We start from the raw sequence: 12,798 nt of genomic DNA, 5'->3' as shown, positions 1-12,798 counted from the left end.
TGAGCTTGCTATCTTTCTAAAGTCACCACCTTGTTGCTCATTTTCTGCATCATAGAGAAATTATCCTCCAGCCTCTTTCCTTGATCTTCTAACTTCTTCCCTTGATCTTGCAATCTTTTATAAAGGTTCTTCTCTCTTTTATCCATGTTCTGCATCCGAGATTGCATCGTCTCTTTGATTTCATCTATCCCATTTGAAGATGTGGAAGCTTGAGTGATGGGGACACAACCCACACACAAAATGGACACAACAAGAAAAGGGAAATTGTATTAAATGTGAAAATATGCTAGTACATTTAGTACAGAGAAAATAGACTTCAAAACATGCCCTAAGGGCTTACAATAGCACAAAACTAGAGATAATTTCTCCTTTTGGTACCTCCTCTCAAATTCCACTCCGAACTGCCTTTTACAATGCCAAAAATGTCCTTAAATAGACCTCAGAGGGTTAAGGACTAGGAGTACATTCTAGAAAGTGCTATTAGGCATCCACCAACCAAGTAGAAGGCTCCAGAAGCTGCGTTAGAAGTTGGTGCAAATCTAGAAGAATCCAAAAATGGTAATCAAACTTTTGGGAGGCATAACTTTTGAACCGTAGCTCTGATTGATGACCCGTTTACATTTTCGAAAAGCTCTCAAAGTGCTCTATAGCCCTATGGATAGGCTTCACTCATCCCCCATTTTTTGGTCCTTTTTGAGGTCATTTAATGCCCCTAACCTGACTTTGAAGCATTCTTAGGAGGTCTCCAAAAATTGAAAAGCTGTGATAACTTTCAAACCGTGGGGCCTTTTGACCTGATTCTTTTTCTGGAATGCTCTAAATTGCAATTACATTGATCTGGCCAATTTACACCTCCTAGTTCACCAAAATAATGGCTCAATTACATTTTCCTATTTTTTTAACATTTACACATATCCCAAGGTATTCAAATACTCTATCCTAGAACACTGATAGTGGAATTGTGAGAGTTGGGACCTTTATTTGACCCAAATGGGTATCTAGAATTGAAAACACATGAAATAGAAACTAAGTATAAGTACATTTTTTTGGATGATACAAGATTGCCCTTATACCTCTGGATGCTCCTGCATCAGACACCCAGGGTAGATTAAAAAGTGACCCTATCACTTTATGAATGGTAGAGGAAATCCCAAATGGGAAACCTCAGCTGGTGAAATCCAAGTTGAGTCCTCTATTGGCCATCCTTTCCACTTGACCAAATACTCTTCATACTACTTATTTCTTGTGCTCCTACCCACATGATGAACTAGAATGTCTTCTATCTCCTCCTTCTTAGAAGCAGGAATTGGACATGGCTCTAACATCAGTTCCTCATCTACACCATCATCATGATACTTTGTTAAGTCTACAATGTTGAAAATAGGAGAAATGTGAATACCATCTGGAAACTCCACCTCATATGCATTTCATGAGTCATGTTTCTTTAGAATTTTGCAGGGGCCAAATTTCTTCATTTTTAGCTTGTTCTAAGTACCGGCTGGAAATCTTTCTTTTCACAAGTGTACCATGACTAGATCGCCTACTTGGAATTTCTTATGTCTTCTCCTTTGATCAGCCCTAGCTTTATACTCTTGATTCATCTTGGTAATGTGTTCTTGAACCTCCTCATGTAGATGCTTGATATGTTCAGCAAATTCTTTAGCTTCAGAACTTGCCCTCTCCCCCTGCTCTATCTTCCTCAATTCTGGCATAGTCCTTGGGCTACTTCCATATACAATGTGGAATAGTGATCTACCAGTACTCCCATTTATAGAGTTATTGTAAGAAAACTTGGCTTGTGGTAGAATCAAGTCCCACCCCTTGGGCTTATCCCCAACTAAACATTTCAGCAAATTGCCCAGACTTCTATTTACCACATCTGTTTGGCCGTCAGTCTGTGGGTGATGTGTGGAATTAAATTTCAAGTCTGTTCTAAACTTTTTCTGCAATTTTCTCTAGAAATACCCCACAAATTTAGTGTCTCTATCAGAAACTATACTCCTTGGTAGACCATGTAGTCTTACCACTTCTTTGAAAAACAAGTCTGCAATATGGATAGCATCATGAGTTTTGTGGCATGGAATGAAATGTGCCATTTTGGAGAACCTATCAACCACCAAAAATACTGAGTCATTACCCCTTGGTGTCCTTAGCAATCCAAGAACAAAATCCATACTTATGCCCTCCCATGGCTTTGATGGAACAAGCAATGGTTGATATAGCCCAGTATTGTGGCTAAATCCCTTAGCAACTTGACAAACCTGGCAACTTTGTACAAACTTCTTCACATCTTGTGAAATCTGAGGCCAAAAATAATGTTCTCTAAGAATGGAAATGGTCTTATCTCGACCAAAATGTCTTGCCATTCCTCCACTATATTTCTCTTTAATCAGATTTTCCCTCATGGAACTCCTTGAAATGCACAATTGGCTACCCTTGAATAACATACCATCCTAAATCAGATAGTCTAACCACTTAGTTCTATATATAGAAACAGGCTCTTTACAAGCTTTCCACGCTTTAGCAAAATCAGGATCTTCAAGGTACAGATTCTTGAGTTCATCAAACCCAACTACTTCAACCTACATTACTGTAAGCAACAACTGTCTCCTACTTAGTGCATCTGCAACCGTGTTAGATTTTCCACTTCTATGTTTCAACACAAATGTATACCTTTGCAAGAATTCTACCCACTTCATATGCCTCTAATTCAATTTACCTTGGCTATTTAGGTATTGTAATGCCTGTTGATTAGTATGCAAAAAAAATTCCTTTGGCAATAAATAATGCCTCCATTTCTTTAAGGCCTGAACTATTGCATAGAACTCTTGATCATAAACAGAATACTTCTTCTTTGCATCATTCAATTTTTCACTAAAATATGCAATAGGCTTACCTTCTTGGCTCAATACAACCCCAATAGCACTATCACTAGCATCACAATCCACCTAGAACACCTTTCTAAATTTTGGAAGTGCCAACATAGGTTGTTCTATCACCTTCTTCTTCAACAATTCAAAACTTCTCGCAGCTGCTGCAGTCCATTTGAACTCTTTTCTATCCCCTCTTATTGTGTCAGTTAGGGGTGCACATATGCCACTAAAATTCTTAATAAACTTCCTATAAAAAGTAACCAGACCATGAAATGATCTTACCTCAGTAGCAGACCTTGGAGTAGGCCATTCCAAGATGGCTTTTACCTTCTCTGGATCCATTTTGAGACCTTCAGGTGATATAACAAACCCCAAATAGACTAACTCCCTTTTTGAAAAGATGCACTTCTTCAAATTAATTAACAGTTTCTCTTCCCTTAACCTTTCAAGGATGCTACAAATATGCAATAAATGTTCTTCCAAAGTCTTGCTGAAAATTAAAATATCATCCAAATAGACAATAACAAATTTTCCCAAGAACTTCTTAAGTACCTCATTCATAAGCCGCATGAAGGTGCTTAGGGAATTCGTCAATCCAAAGGGCATGACTAACCACTCATAAAGACCCTCCTTGGTCTTGAAGGCCATTTTCCACTCATCTCCTTCTCGAATCTATATATGGTGATAACCACTCTTGAGATCTATCTTTGTGAAGTACTAAGCTCCACTCATGTAGTCCATAAGATCATCCATTCTCGGCAAAGGAAACTGATATTTGATGGTTATCCTATTTATAGCTTGAGAGTCTGTACACATCCTCCACTCTCCATCCTTCTTTGGTGCCAATACTGTAGGTACTACACATAGACTCAGGCTCTCCCGAATCAAGCCCTTCCTTAATAGCTTCTGAACCTGTCTATTTAGCTCCTCTGTTTTAGTAGGAGTCATCTTGTGAGCAACCTTGTTAGGAAAACTAGCTCCTAGAATTAGATCTATTTGATGAATGATTTGCCTTACTGGTGGTAATCCTTCTGGAACATTATTAGAGATAATATCTCCAAACTCACCTAGTAAATCTGAAATTTCAAGTGGTATTTCACTACTACCTTCTTTATCTTTGTTAGGAATCAAAGCATAGCACATACGCTGATGTTTCATTCCATCTAAAAACTTTCTTCCATCAAAAAGACAAATCCTAGCACTACTACATAACTTTTCACCTTCCTTTTTCATGGGCTTTAGTTTGTGGCAAACTCCATCCTTTATTAGAGAGTATGTGTTTGCATGACCATCATGTACTGCATGTCTATCAAACTGCCATGGTCTACCCAACAATAGATGGCAAACATCCATGAATAACATCACAGAGAATTTCATCATGGTAACTCTAAATTTTGAATTTCACGAGACATTGTTAACTTACCAAGACCTTATGATCATCTTTCACCCAAGCAATCTGATAGGGCTGGGGATGTTTCTCCCTCTTGAGCTTCAGCTTAGAGACCATCTCCTTTGACACCAAGTTGTCAGTGCTACCACCATCAATGATCACATCACAACATTTTCCCTCACATTTGCACCTGGTACGAAACAAACTCCTCCTTTTTTCTGGTTCAATCTCACCACTTAGTAAGACCCTTTCATTTACCAAGGTCTCTCCTCTTTCTGCATCCTCTGAATGTGATGGCTATGCATCCTCATCCACATGAGCAACCCTAGCTTGACCCTCAGCTCTCCTATCTATCCTTCCTTGTCATTGAGGGCATTCAAAGGCATGATGACCTTCTTTATTGCAATGGAAATAGGTACCATGGAAGCCTCCTCTTCCTTGTCCATGTCCTCTACCTCTTCCTCTCTGATTTCCAAAGTCTTGATCATGGGAGCGGTTGAAACCCTCATTCCTCTGGTTCCTACTAGTACCCACATCTTCATTTTTCTTTTGGGTTTCATTTCAACCTCTAGATGACCTACCACTTTCCCTTCCTCCTTGACCATGCCCTCTTTGTCTCCCTTCAAACCTCTTATTCAGCTTCTCTTGAACTCCTAGGGAAAACTGGTATGCCTCTTCAATGCTGGTCATTCTTACTAGACTTAATTCCTCCTGGATGCTAGGTCGCAACCCACTGATATAATGAGCAACCTTCTCCTTATTTGCTTCTACATGCCTTGCTCTAATCAAAAGTCAATAAAACTCCTCTTTATATTCTTGGACTGATCTTCCTGTTTGTTTTAGCCCATGCATCTTCTTAAAAAAATCAAGCTCATAGTCTATAGGAATGAACTGCTTCTTTAATTTGTCCACCATGTGATCCCACCTTGTGATCTTCTCCTTTCCTCTTCTATTTCTTTCCAATTGAACCTCTTGCCACTAGATTTTGGCATGGCCTTTTAGTTTGGCCTTTGCAAACTTAACCCTATCTAGGTCCCTGATATCCTCATACTCAAAGTATTCTTCTAGTTCATTGATCTAGTCGATCAACTTATTTGGTTTTAGATTTCCTAAAAATACACCCACATCAATTGTAGGTCTTTTCCCAAATTTAGTAATGGCCCTAAAAAGCCTTTCCTCTACCTGATTTAGAACTTCCCTATCAAATTCCCCTTCTGGTCGAATTTCTTCTTCTTCATTGTCATCCTCACTGTTGTCACCTGCGGTAACATTTGTTCCTCTATGGAGCTCCTCTTGCAATGCTTGTACCTACCTTTGGAGGGCTAGCCCTTCCACCACACTCTCTTCATGGAGGCATCTGCTTAACTCAAACCCACAACCACACAGTCCTGGTGCAAACTGCCTCATAGTTGGCGCTCTGTCTACACACTCAGGAAAACCAGCTCTGATACCACTTGATGGGGACACAACCCAAGCACAGAATGGACACAACAGAAAAAGGGAAATTTTATTAACTATGAAAATAAGCTAGTACATTCAGTACAGAGAAAATAATCTTCAAAACATCCCTTAAGGGCTTACAATAGCAAAAAATTGGAGATAATTTCTCCTTTTGGTACCTCCTCTCAAATTCCAGTCCAAACTGCCTTTTATAATGCCAAAAATGTCCTTAAATAGACCCCAGAGGGTTAAGGACTAGGAGTACATTCTAGAAAGTGCTAGTAGGCATCCATCGACCAAGTAGAAGGCTCTAGAAGCCATGTTAGAAGTTGGTGCAAATCTAGAAGAATCCAAAAATGGTAACTGAACTTTCGGGAGGCATAACTTTTGAGCCATAGCTCCGATTGAGGAACTATTTACATTTTTGAAAAGCTCTCAAAGTGCTCTATAGCCCTATGGATAGGATTCTCTCATCCCCCATTTTTTGGCCCTTTTTGAGGTCATTTAATGCCTTAACCTGACTTTGAAGCATTCTTAGGAGGTCTCCAAAAATTGAAAAATTGTGATAACTTTCAAACCGTGGGGCCTTTTGACCTGATTCTTTTTTTGGAATGTTCTAAATTGCAATTACATTCATCTGGCCAATTTACACCTCCTAGTTCACCAAAATGATGGCTCAATTACATTCTCCTATTTTTTTTTAGCATTTACACATATCCCAACGTGTTCAAATACTCTATCCTAGAACACTGATAGTGGAACTGTGAGAGTTGGGACCTTTATTTGACCCAAATGGGTATCTAGAATTTAAAAACATGAAATATAAACTAAGTCTAAGTACATTTTTTTGGGTGACATAAGATTGCCCTTATACCTCTGGATGCTCTTGCATCATTGAGGGACTAGGACAAGGGATTATGAGGTGGAAGCTGTGGGAAGAGGTGCCATTGTTGGTTGATGATTTGGAACATTAGGGAAGAAAGGCATAGGAGGCCTTGTAGCTAACTTACCTCCTTGTATCAATATATTTTCTACCCTTATTGCTATGTCACAAGCATTGGGCAAGGTATCTCCTCCCATAGTTTGGATTGTAGTGGCAATATGACTATTAAAAGCTCTAAGGTAATGCAAGAAGGCATTACCAGGGGTAGGCTTCACTAAAGTAGGTATTCTATCCCATGTCTTTTGAAATCTATAGTTAAAATTAGTTATACATTGATGGGGGCTCTTTTTATAGTAGTCAATTTCTCTAAAAGTGAAAAATAGTCACTTTTATCCTCAAAATGTTTGCACAATCCTGCTCCTAATCCATCCCAATCTATTATAGACCATAAGCTAGACCTCTATACCATTGTAGTGCTTTTCCTTTCAAAGATGAGGCTAGGAGCCTAACTGCAAGATCATCCTCTATAATACCATGGATATTATAGACATTTGCAACCTCCTAAATGTGTTTTGAAGGGGAGATAGAAGTTTCAATAGTAAACTCTAGTAGACTTTTGAGGGAAGCTACTAGTATATCATATCTTTGGGCTAATAGGAGAGGGCTCCCACCATTATATTTGGAAAAAGTATGAGCTCTAGGAAATTCCATATAGACAAGTGATCTATTAATATGTATAGTCTAGGATGAGATCTAATAGTAGGAGGAGTAGAGATAGATCATGTAGGTGTATTTGTTACTATTGCACTCCTAACTGGTGATAAAGATATTCTAGTCTTCCTTCTTCTAGAGTTTGAAAATGAAAGCTCTTGATACTGAAACTTACCTCTAGAAGATGCCCTTGTTTCAGCTCTGGGCATGAATCACTACAACTTTGATCTAGAACTAGATATGTATTTGAAGCTCAGAGTCACCAAGTACTTGAAGGATGAGCCTCTTGAAGGATTGAACACTGAAGCTAGTACTATCTCTTCAGTATTAATCTTGAAATCTTCCTTTTTTGACACCAGTAGGCTTGAATTTTTTTGAAATTTTTTCCCACAAGGCATGCCAAAAACTATTGTCACTTAGGTTTGCACCCTTGTCTAGAGCCTATGCGTGAGGACAACCTAGTGAAACATGGAAACAACCTCTAGGCTGTGGGACTTGAACTATGAGGTTGAGTCTCCAGAGAAGGCTAACTTCCTCTTACTATTAGGGTGCACCTAACTACTCTTGGAGAGGATAAGGGAGAAGGAGAGCATGAAAGAAAATCTATCTAATCTAATCTAAAGAGGTGATGCACCAAAATAGAGTGTTCAGATCAATCTCTGCCCATATATGCACTATTGAACCAGAATGAAACTAAGGATATACACATTTAGAATTGCTTTAATCAAATAACCACATGTAGATTAGAAAACCAAGATGAATGACACAAGGAAAGAGAGATTCACTTACATATCATTGATAGGCTAGCAGAGATACAATCATGCAGATTACGGACTTTCACAAAACAATGGCGAAGGCAAAGAGTTCTTGCACTTTCATACCAATGGCTGAAGGAGATGAAATAGAGAATCATACAGTTCAGAGGCACATGGGAATTTACACTAGAATTTTAGAGCAACAACAAAGAAAAGTCAGAGAAAGGTCAACCTTTACAAAATCTACAAAATTTTCCTTTATAGTGCAGGCATAACTGAGATTTTCCCTCTAAAACTGTCTTGCAACCACCGACATCAAGGCTCTGCCAAAGACAATCATGGGGATCTAAAGAAAATCTGATCTTTTATGTCAAATAATGCCTTGAGAAGAAAGAAATGATTCCATAATTGTGCTCTGACCAAGTAGATAGGTTGGATCAGAGGGGTGGGGTGTTCTTCTATGTTCAACATTCACTTCTGGGTGGTTGGAACCAATCATAGATATCAAATCATGCAGAAAAATCGATCTCTTATCATTTTTTGGTGTATGAATTAGTAGAGTTAGCAAGTCAATTAGACCCTAGCACTAGAATGAGCCATGTGGTCCAACAGTCTTTTATCTTTTTGCCACTCTGAAAGGTCTTCCCGTGTTGACCACTCTCTTTCTTTACTAACTGTGCCAACCTTTTAAAACTTGACTGTGACAGCTTACAACATAACTGCCAGCCCTTAACTATTATTGCCTGCACTAGACTCACTGGGACACATGTCACTTAGGCACTATGTCACTATGATTATCTTCCGAGCACTTTCTCATAGCGAGATAGCACCCACCATAGATCTTCCTTAATTAGATGATCATGAAGACTCAATGTTTCCTACGCTTGCCTTGAAGACTTCTGGGCCAATGGACCACTGTTAGCACACCTGGCACAACCTGGCATCTGACTCAGCCCTAACTAGAGATTTACAAAGAAACTGGTCCCACAGAGACATGTGGCGTCAAAGTGTTATGTCGCTATGGAAAAATAACGTGCAACTTTCAATAGCGACATAACACCAACTATGGATCAAATTCACATCTATGGTGCTCAAACTCTTTTTAGGTTTGCATACCTATTTAATTAGATGGGCTAATGAGATCTACCTTTGTACTATGACCTACCTGATAGCTGCCACGGAAGACAAGCCACCTGTTGATACCTTCTGAGAAAGTGGGCCCATGACGTCAACTCTGCCATGCGTTTCCTAGGTGTTATGTCACTATGGGTATATATCGTGCAACTTCCCATAGTGTGATAACACCTATCATGGATATTCCTTAATCTGGTGGTGAGTAAGATGGGTTTGTCCTACCAATATACTGACTAATAGAAATTGGCCACGTGCCAACCTTTCTGACAACCCTCATTTGTGGCCCACTAAGTGAAACATGACCTACATTCTACACAGTCATCTTTAGCCAACAAAAATTGACCAACTACCAACGCGTCTGACAAATCACATCATAATATCTGACAGGGAACACTTGGGACCCATCGTATTTCCAAACATTACCACAGGATCACTTTCCATCTGGGTGCTATGTAGCTAACAGTGAGAAGCCCTGATTTTCCAATAGTGCCATAACACCCTCTATTGATTTATCCAAAAATAGCACCGAAAAAACAACTAGGGAAAGAGGGACCCACTTGGCACACGATAGAAGGATGCTATGTCACTAATGCAAAACATCGTGCAACATTCAAAAGTGACATAGTGCCAACCATTGATCCAGATTGATCCAACGATGAGGAAATTGTAGGCTCGCAAAAACATATCATAAGTTTGATTTTTTAATTTTTTCGATGTTTCTCAGGTATTAAAATAATATTAACTTTGGGAACTAGCCATTGGTGGGTAAGCATTTAAAATTTGAATATTGGCAGAGAGCAAAAATGAGCAACAAGTTCAATGATCTTTCCCTTGAAGTTGTTTGACAATGGGTCTATTTTCCTTCTACAACTCCTAACAGGGTTAGAATCTCCTAATAGGCAGTGATATGTACTGAATATATTTTATTAACTCCTATTAGGGTCCATCCTCTAACAAGGAACATTTATATTAGTGCACCATTTTGTGGCTACCATCCCCACCTAGGTTTTCTCTCTAATCAAGGGTTTGCCTAATTAATATATTTGGTGTTATTGTGTATGAGTATCCTGTTATGGTTGTTGATTATATTGTTTATATGGTTAAGCATTAATATAGTTGATAATTGTTATAATAGTTGTATAACTAATTCAACTCTCGCCCCCCCCCCCCCCCCCCTTAGTTATATTTTTGGACTTTACTTTCTAACATTGCAGACATCATTGAAAAGAAGTCATCCAAAAATAGAATAAAATACTTGTTACTATAATAAATTTGCACACTAATAGGACCACATAAATTGGTATGAACCAATTCCAAAATATTATCAAAAGATAATTCTTTACTGTTGAAGTTGATGAAAGATCAACCCCACAATTCCCAAGAATCACTTGATGCAAACATGTGTCACAGAAAGACATAAGACAAAGCTATGGAGGTTGGAATTCCTAGATCTACAGATGAGACATTCTTGATGAGAAAAAGAGAAATTGCTATTATCAAAAGTGAACTAAAGAAATATTACAAAGAGATCAATCCTTATAAAGGAGATCAATACCCTAAAAGGTATAACCTAGGATGCATGATAATTATTAATAAAAAAATTAATTATTATATGCCCAAATTTTAGCTTAGGTAAACTAGACATAATAAGTGACTTAATAATTAAATCAATATGATTTAATTAATAAGAAAATACTTTATTACAAAGGTCTGATGAGGTACCCAAGAAGAACCAAATCTTTGTAAAGAGGAGAAATAGAGAAAACCATATGAGAAAAACCCTACTCCAAAAAGAGATGGAAATAATGTTCCAGAAGATAGAAACAAAAGGATGATCATGAAGAACACCACTAAAGCATGAAGCTACAAACATTTTCAAACTACTGATATGAGGAACCTCCACTATATAGAACATGACAAGGTAGAGAAGACTAAGTTTAAAGAGCTGATTAATTGAAGATGGAAGGTATCTTCATGGCCTCCAAAAAGAGGAATGAAAGAATGTCTATATGGTAAATGATCCATCTCACAAAAATTCATAGGTATCCAAACACTATAATCACCTAGTACATAGGATCAAATATTGAACACATAGCTCACTATGTCAAACCAAGAAAGAAATAGAAACATTATAACCCCCCTATAATGCCAAGAAGTAAGATATGGACACTGAACTGCACGCAATATCTCCTATAGAAAGAAGAACCAAGAACATTGAGAGTGAAAAAGAAATAAAAACACCTATAATGGACCATCAAAACATTATGAGGCTAATGTGGTTGATGGAATAGTCACTTGACAAAGGAATATGGTGAATATGGCCAACATGAAACCCCTAAGGAACTTTATAATGTAGTGTGAGTATAATAAAACACAAACATGTGCAAGATCCCAAAATGTAATAGAGTGCCACTTTATCTCAGTGTGTTCACAAAAAATACTACAAAAGAATGTCAACAAAGATCAAAAGAGACATAAGGTTGATATAAGAGATAGCACAACCCATGAAAAATTATCTGAAGTAGAAAAATGAATCTCTAGACCTAAAACAACCAAGATATCCACCAAAATGCAAGAAAAATAAAAAAACGTAAGAGGATGTGCTTGGAGCAGAATCTAGAAAATAGAATGGCTCAAGATATGTCTCCCAAAGTGAAAACTAGAACCTATAAACTTGACTTTATAAAATGGAAACCAAAAAAAATTAAAAGTCCAAATAAACTACATCATCATGACATGCTCAAAACTAGCTTTCTAATGATATCTTGTTTTCAAAAAATGAAGTCCACATAAGAAAGTTACAACCAAAAACCCACATGTAGATCCATGCCAAATGCATCTAGAAATGCATCCAATACTACCAAAAAACCATTAACTTCATAGATTTTTGCCTTCCTATTTTGGAATTCAACTAGGTAGCCTAAACTATTCAACTGAGCCACATTTAACACATTATATTTCAATCCATCAACCCAATATGCATTGTCACATTTTATCTTGCCATTCAATAAAATAGATCCAAGTTACCTTTCACATAACATTGTGCGTCATTTCCTAACTTGACATAAATACTATAATAATGTCCTAGCTTTTCAAACTTACTTGTATCACTAGTCATATGATGTGTGCATCCACTACCAATTATCCATTTATCATTCTTACTCACATGTGAGATTAGAGTAGTTTTATCAAACTTTTCATCTTCATCAAATTCATCTTTCATTGTAATATAAATAACTTCTTCATCATGTTCATCATAATCACTACCTGAACTATATTCTTCAAAAATGTAAAAAGATTTCTTATCTTTTTCTTGTAGTCTATGTTACCTTTGTTGTCTCTATTTTCTTTCCTTGGTATTTTTTTTGTTCCCTCCTCATATCTGTTAGGACACCTTGTAGCAATATGACCAACTTTTTTACATATAGAATAGATTATACAAAGTTTATCTTTATATTTTCCTTTTCCTCTTGGTAGCCTTATTGCCAATAATGCTTCTATATCATCAAGATCATCATCTGATTTGCTATCACTATCCATAGGCTTACTATTTGAAATTTTATTTCATTTAGGTCCATCATGGTTTATTTGAGACTTGAAAGAACATTAAAC

This window comes from Cupressus sempervirens, chromosome 6 (assembly GCF_028749045.1).
Source record: "Cupressus sempervirens isolate cs-2001-9-10 chromosome 6, ASM2874904v1, whole genome shotgun sequence".
NCBI lineage: Eukaryota > Viridiplantae > Streptophyta > Pinopsida > Cupressales > Cupressaceae > Cupressus > Cupressus sempervirens.
Note: the sequence above shows the minus strand (reverse complement) of the source record.